The sequence below is a fragment of the Priapulus caudatus genome, unplaced genomic scaffold, assembly GCF_000485595.1.
Source record: "Priapulus caudatus unplaced genomic scaffold, Priapulus_caudatus-5.0.1 Scaffold3043, whole genome shotgun sequence".
In the NCBI taxonomy this organism is placed as follows: domain Eukaryota; kingdom Metazoa; phylum Priapulida; class Priapulimorpha; order Priapulimorphida; family Priapulidae; genus Priapulus; species Priapulus caudatus.
Genome location: NW_014580104.1, coordinates 12,501 through 20,754, shown reverse-complemented (window position 1 = coordinate 20,754; position 8,254 = coordinate 12,501). Strand labels below are relative to the sequence as shown.

Here is an 8,254-nt window from a genome sequence, read left to right as displayed (position 1 = left end):
CGCCCGCACCGGCACCGCCACCGCCACCGCCCGCACCGGCACCGCCACCGCCACCGCCCGCACCGGCACCGGCACCGCCACCGCCCGCACCGGCACCGCCACCGCCACCGCCGCCATCAACCACCATGACTGCATGCCCCTTTTCCAGTAGGCCCTATGTGGTACATTGTTGAGATAGAGAAAATCTAGTCAGCATCCATTGCGGTTCAAACGTTTTATTCTTAACAGAAAAAAATCATTTCTGCACCCCACTCCCCACTCTCTACAGAATTTCTGGTTTTGTGTTAGCCCAGTATAGCTCTTCGCTCCACAATGGGCCCATTTCTGAGGGAAGGGTTGCATAAGTAGAGGCATGCAATTCAATCTACTCCCGCATCAACAGCATCTCCGTAACGCCTGCCACAACGTACCGATATCATCAGGAGTCTATCAATATTATAGTTATTATAGTTATTGTTATAATATTTATAGTTATAGATAGACTCCTGATATCATAACATCAGCAGTCTATTGATAGACTCCTGATAACATATACAGCCAGTGCAACTCATGTACTTTGATTTAACTTTGGCTCCAAGATTTAATCAGTCGCACCCAAGTCGGCAAACAATCGCATCTAGCGACTTGGGACCTAGGACCTAGGACCCCAAACGGGGGCAGACTCGCAGATGTTATATCTCTATGTACTCTCTCCACGCCTGAAAGGCAGCCAGTACATCGGACGGCTGGCGGTGTGGGAACATTGTTTACGTCACGTGATCAACACTGGTGTATTCGGGAAATTGCATTGAAATCGGCAATAAGTTAAAGAAAAGGTAATGTAATATTTCACCTAACTCAATTAATTCTCAGACACGCTATTTCTACGTCTTGCGTGCGTGTTTACGTTTCAACCTGAATATTATCCAGCCCGTTTGGCTGGATTCCCGTCCATTTTTTTTCAAATGTAGGCCCTACATCTTATATTTACGTTTTTATCGTCTCTCTCTTCTCTCTCTGTCTGTCTTGCTGTGTGTGATAGGTTAAGTGTGCCTGCTTGCTTCTAAGACGGAAATAGCTTTGTATATATACTTTTCTCAAGCCGCAGTGTAGGATACGGGGGTTTCTATACAGGACAATTCGGCTTATATCTGAGGTTACTCAATTCACGCTTACCATTTGGCCGATCAGCGTTATTGTGGTTAGTTTACGGGTTATAATAACTTGATTATAATAACAATTGGCGGTGTGCACTTTGTTACCATCGTGGCCTATTGCCCGCCTCGGCCTGTCTTCTTAATTTAATCAGCAACACACTGCTCTTGCTGGGCTGGCAACCATACATAACAGGCTGGCCGTGTTCATGGTATTACATTGCGCGATGGAGCCAAGGGGTTTCTTGCTATCTCCGGGCTGTGGTTAGGAGGGTCACGTGATATCAGTTGACTAATGCTTTCAAAATCAATTAGATCGATCTGGAACTTGTCGTGAATGTGTATGCTATCTCCGTCTGTAATCTGGATATATAGGTATTGTGATCCACAAAAATTAATCTATGGTGTGGGGACAGATATCACGATGCAAAAACCCTAACCCTAACCCTAATCCTAACACTAACCCTAGCCCTAACCCTGACCCTAACCCTAATCCTAACACTAGCCTAACACTAGTGCTGCCACGTTGCGGTCACCTCCCTCCACGCCCGGGGGATAGCATTACCCCATGACCAATGCCCAACGTGATGGCCATGGCAGTTGTGAAGATATCGCTGACACACCACGTGACAGCAATATTTGTCTAGCGGCCTGGCCCGGACTAGTTGTAGTTATGTATATTATAGTTATATATATATTAAGAGCTCATATAATAGAGATCTCTAGAAAGCTATAATAGAGCTCTATTGTGAGCTCTTGATATATATAGACTGCAGTTAATCCGTCCCGCCAGTATGTGAAATACTGACATCACGCCCATGCGCAACAACGTCACTATTTCAAATAGCGCGCTGCTAGCAATGTAGAACTGTTACATTACTCACGGCGTTTTATGTCAGTATTCTACATGGGCTCGGCCAGATTATGTAAACATTTTACCATAGATATACACAACACAATAATAGTTTGTCCGATCGTGTTCCTTTTCGCGCAATTACAATTATGGGTATATGACGTCACGGACTATGCCGATATCCACTTACATAGGGTTGCAGGATAGTATCGTTTATGATAATTTATATTAAAAATATTTTTGTGAAAAAATGTTAGTATATTTTATATTTTGCATTAAAATTCACCTCTATAAAGTTAAGTAAGACTTCGTCTTTCATCCACAATGCATTGTTTATTTCATATACAACAGTCACCTGTCACAAGTGCTCGCTCTATTATAAAAAAAAGTCCATTTTCTATAAACTAGAAAAAAAAACGTGCGTTATAAATTTATACACTGAAATAAGCAAATATCCGGTGGACAGGGGTCATATACCCTTTTGATCTACTGCCAATTAAACCAGGTGAACAGTAGACCAAGTCGTTGTAGACGAAGTCGCAATTTACCATTATTTACACCGTTAAATGGTCCCCTGGATAGTTCTCCTTAAATACACGAAGAGATATATAACATTACAACAAACAAAATATTTTTTTCAATCTCAAACATTTCCAAATCGCCTAGGAATCATTTTCAAGTAAAAAAAAACATCGTCCCAAATGTGTGCGGACTATTCTTCAAGCCCTTAATTTATCTATGACTTCTTAAATAAAACTCAATATAAAATTACATTGGGATGAGCATTGTACCACACTTTACTTTGTATGATACGTCAGTTATAGAAAACTTTGCCGACTTCACCTGAAGTTAAAATGGAGAGTGTTATATTATCATTGCTAACAGTGGTATTAATTAGGCAGCAGTCTTTAAAATAAATAGATTATCAGTAACGAAACAACGTAACGATTGCATGGACAATCTATGAAATTAGAAAAATATTGACAGAGCAAATAAATATGAAATGGTGCAACGTTTAAACTCTCCTGATACAAAATTAGTATAGTTTGTTAAGATGTTATATAGTTTTGATAAACAATATTAATTAATGTGCCTACCAAATATCTGGTCTCGCTGACACTGTCGGGATGTGTTTTTTGTTCTTGCTCTTGGCCGGATGGTAGTGGAGCGCTTGATGCTGCTGCTGCTGCTGCTGTTGCTGCTGGGTGTGCTAGTGTATGCGTTTGATGCAGTATTGTCTGGAAATATATTCAAGTCTGCAAAAAAATATTATTAAAAGTTACATGTTAAAGGCGTAATAAGCCCATTGATTATGCAATGTTGACGAATGCTAAAGTAACTGGCACCTTGTGTAGTTAATAAGTACATAACCTAATAGCTAAATGCGTATTAGTTTGTCCAATATCACTGCTGGTTACCTTTGCAAACAAGACTTGAAATCGGTTGTTGATATGTATCAACGTATCATTTACGTGCCGTAAATGTCATCCAGGAGTCAAGTGATGACGTAAACATTTGTGCAGCCCGTATGTTTTGGACGCCAGATAAAATGGAGGTGTCAGCGGTGTAACCACGGCCATGGACTAAACATAGAAATGGAGTAAAACACACGTACTAATCACGGACGCACGTGGACAGCCCTGACAAAAAGTTCCTTATCACGAGCGTCCATGTTTACGAAATCACTGATGATAGCATTGCGTACGGCCGAGCATGCGTGCAAAAATGTCCGGTGCACTATAAATCTGTATCACACCCGCTTCGCCGGCAGCAGTTTGAAACTGTAAACAACTGATTTTTGGACTGCAGATTTCAATTAGGCATTTCTTAATGACCAGCGGTGACATTGGACAAACTAATACGCGTTTGGATGTAAGGTTATGTATTTGTCAACTACACAAGGTGCAAGTTACTCTAGCATTCGTCAACTTTGCATAAGCAATGGGCTTATTATGCCTTTAAGGTTGACATACCACAGACATTAAACAGTTTGGCGATTATACTCTCCCTTGCTAACCTTTGAATTCAGAACAGTTTACAATGAAGCATAAAGTCCGTCGCACACCAGCCGATTTTTCACGCGATTTGATCGGCCCGATAAAAATTAGCCGATATCGGGTAGGTGTGCGCGTTCATTTGTAGACGATTTTACTTACGATTATTTTTATCGGGTGATCGTTCCAAATCATGTTTGATTTTGAACCGATTATTTTGAAGCGATTTTGTGTAATCCGACAAGATTTTGTGGTGTGCGCGTGAACTCGTGAAATCCTCTACGATAAATATTGAACAGCCAATAGCTGAACGTGCCCGTGTCACATGACATTCAAAATGGCGACTACTATAGACAAAGCGTGGACGAACGAAATTGAGGGAGATTTAAATAATCAATTTTATCGTAGGTGTGCGGGTGTTTATCGGAAGGCGTCGCGATAAGCCGATTTTACAAACGATGAAGAGATTTTTTAATCGGACCGATTTTTGGGTAGGTGTGCGACGGCCTTAAGACCAAATGAACGCGCACACCTACCCGATATCGGCTGATTTTTATCGGGCCTATCAAATCGCGTGATAAATCGGCTGGTGTGCGCCGGCCTTAAGATGTCGGCGTCTTGTCGCGTCTGCTTTCAGTGAATGGCGTTACTATTTTCGGATGTTGGCGCCTGGCAAGCGACTTATAATAGCGAGCAATGAGGCTGAATTCCAGACCAACTCTTGATCGAACTCGTCCGCATACTCACTTTTCATTTCGCAAAACCATGCAGCAAGCTCGCGCATAAAAAAAACTGACAGGTGGACTATTAGATATGCAAGCTCGTGATCTTATTTAAACAAATGGGTAAAAAGCTGGTCGATAATTTTGTTCAAACAAGGGGCGGAGACATTAAAGATATGAATGCCGACTGAGCACGACACGGATTTTCTCCACCCCGTACGGTATAATAACCGGGATATGAGTTAAGTAGAACGTTAACTTACTCTCGTCATTAACCCCAACAGCGTGTTAATTACGGAGACAGCAAACTAAAACTGGTTTTATTGTGACAGGATATCCATAACCGCTTCACATACATTACCTCTATATACGGACAGCAAATGTTGAGTAACAGACTATAGAGAATTTCTGTGTTATATATTTCGTGCGTTTTAGGGCAGTTCTACCCTGACCATTTCTACAGTCGCTAAAGAAAAACCTAACCCCAACTCTCCATAAACATTTGCTATAAATAAAAAAATCTATATGGGATTCGGCCCGAAATTTTATGACCGAAATTACGAGAGAGCGTTTGAACTACGTGTGAACTGTCGGCTGTTTGATCAAGTTTTCCGCGCCCCGTGCAGCTACTATATATAACTATATAACTTGACTATATATATATATAACGCGTCCGTGCATCTGCCGATATTTGCACAGCTACGTACGTCTTTGATGAACACAGGGTTAATCAGAGGTGAAAAAGGTCGCATGGAGGACTGCTACAACATATCAATGAACGTGGTATAAAACGCTGTTTTAGTCGCTTCAGCACTGTTGATACAATAAAATGTCGGGAATGCTGAAAAAATTACTGCCCCATCGTGGAAACCCTTGTGATACATTTAGGATATAATCAGGGATGAATTATAACAAATTGACAATTGGACAACCGTGAGCGCGGGCACGGGTGCGTGTGACGGCTTGATTTGGACTGATGCTTTTGAACTGAGCTGCGTGTGCCTACCTATTGTCAGTGGGCGCAGCTGCCTTCACTAGTCTATTGGTCAGTAATCACACCTCCCACCAGGCTCACCACTACTGATTCAATCAGTGATGAAACACCTGCACTAGCCTTCACACGCCTGTCGTATGTATACGTCAATAGCCGCGTTCACACGTAGCAAGAAATTCGGTATTTAGCGTTCACACGAGGCAAAATGCGCGGACTAAGAAATACGGTATTAACAGACCCGGTATTTGTTGAAATACGCGGCTTCCCAGAACCCGATTAATTTGCCGTGCTTGAGAAATACCGGATCTCTTGGACCGCGCATTTCCTCGTGTGAACGCTAAATACCGTATTTCTGAAGCCGCGTATTTTATAGATTGGTCCGCGCTCGACAGTTCCAGTGTAACGCTAGTGGAACTGTCCAGAGCGGACCAGTCTACGTATTTTATCGGCAGTTGGTGCGCATTGCATTGTTTATTTCGCATTGTTCGCTTGATTGTTACTAAAGCCTAGCGCACACACCCGAGCAAAACGGAAAATTTTGTTTTCCAGCGTTTGCAGTCGAGCAAAACGAAATTTGTTTTCAGCGTTCGCGTTCTGCTCGGCGGGAGCGAAGCGCACATACGCCACCCGACAGCAGCACACAGCTGAACAAAACATACAGGAACACTGTATGTGTACAGCGCCGTGCACATGACATCAAAAATAGCCATCACAATGAACATCCAATTTTGTGTGTCATGTCTAGGCTTAAAGCATAAAGCCCAACGCACACACCCGAGCAAAACACCTGAACGTGGAGCCAAAACATGTTTCGCTCGATGTTCGTGGCTGTGTGCGGATTCCCGAAACAAGAAACATTGCTCAGCTGAGCGTGTTTCGCTGAACAAGCACAATGTTTGATTCGCGGAGCGTGTTTTCGCCTGCAGCGTATGTTTGCGCTCGGGTGTGTGCGTCAAATCGTTCTGCTACACAGCGAAACGCCACAGACGGTCTCCAATCAATATCCTTAAAAATATCACATTGACACACAAAATGGATGTCCATTGGATGGCTATTTTTGATGGCATGTGACAGCGGGCGCTGTACGCAGTGTTTCTGTATGTTTTTCTCAGCTGTGTGCGCTTGTTCGCCGAGCAGAACGCGAAACGCTGGCAAACAAAATTTCCCGTTTTGCTCGGGTGTGTGCGCTAGGCTTTATGCAGGCCTAATGCAGCCTTTAGCCTAATGCCTAAGCTAGCCTAGCCTAATGCCTAGCCTAATGCCTAAGCCAGGCCTAAGCTTTAGCCTAATGCAGCCTTTAGCCTAAGCCCTTTAGCGGAAATTTTGTTTCCCAGCGTTTTCGCGTTCTGCTCGGCGAGCAAGCGCACACACGCCACCCGACACAGCACACAGCTGAGCAAAACATACTGGAATTGCTAGAACACGGGCGTCGAAGGAGGGTCACGTGATGTGGCTGCATTTTGTTTAGAATTAGGGTTAGGTCAGGTTAGGGTTAGGGTTAGGATTAGGTTAGGGTTAGGGTTAGGGAAATAAGGCATGGCATGTCTTAGCACGGAAGTATGACTGCTGGAATCTTTCTGTGGAAGATTTGGACTTTGAAGCGTACGAAGTGACTAGTGCTGCCACGTAACGGCACCCTCTTTTGACGCCCGTGTTCTAGCAACACCCAAAACATACAGAAACACTGCGTACAGCGCCGTTGTCACGAGCCATCCAATGGCAAATATCCAATTTTGAGTGATATTTTTAAGGATATTGTCAATCATTTTATAGGAATCAAACAATTATACCTATGCAGTATGCAGGCGGAGAATGCATTTAGCGGGCGTGTGGAGCAGTCTAAAAACACACTGCCATCTGTTTGGAAACTCACAAAGAAACTGCCATCTAGTGTTACCGCGACATGACCATTGCCCAACGTGATGGCCATGGCAGTTGTAAAGATATCGCTGACACACCACCACGTATCAGCCTGTCGGAATTGAGTATAGGCATACGTCTCGGGTTTTCTCACCTGACATAGCGGACGTTACACATCGGGGAGGCCATGAGCAGGCCATATACGCATTTGATTTGAAAGCATCATGGCGGACGGGTGTACAATCAGGGAGGCTATCGAGTCAGATCTGCCGCATGTGATTAAATGGTGGGAAGAATATTTTAATTTTGCGTTCGATATTGAGATGTTTAAGATCGTGATGAAATACGGGGAAGGCGGCGGAACTTTCACGGCAGTGCTATCTAGCGGGGAACCAGTCGGAACGTACATATACGTTCTATACATAAACTACCTCGTAGCCGCAGATTTGGCGGAAAGCCGTTATGCGTTGCGTCCTTGCTCGATATAATATATATAGAGTTGGGCGATTAACGTCAAAATATCCCAACAGAGGAATTGCAGGTAGTTCATGCGTCGCTATACGCCGTCTCTCGTTCTCAGTCGTTTTTGTTACACGTGCTGTAGCTGCATGACGTGAGCATTTGGGAGTCAGTATTTTAACTAGAAAAATAAAAAAAAAAAAACGCGCTGACGACATGATAGGAACTGGAAATAGGGA

The 8,254-nt window shown here is 43.4% G+C and overlaps 1 protein-coding gene across 1 annotated transcript in view; it reads left to right on the top strand.

The window, feature by feature from the left end:
• Positions 1-610: 610 nt before the first annotated feature.
• LOC106819254 (sulfotransferase 1A1-like) overlaps positions 611-8,254 on the top strand; it is a gene marked incomplete at its 3' end in the record, with an annotated part of 19,219 nt that continues 11,575 nt past the window's right edge. The window contains exon 1 of the mRNA XM_014823899.1: positions 611-815. The remainder of the gene's footprint in view (positions 816-8,254) is intronic.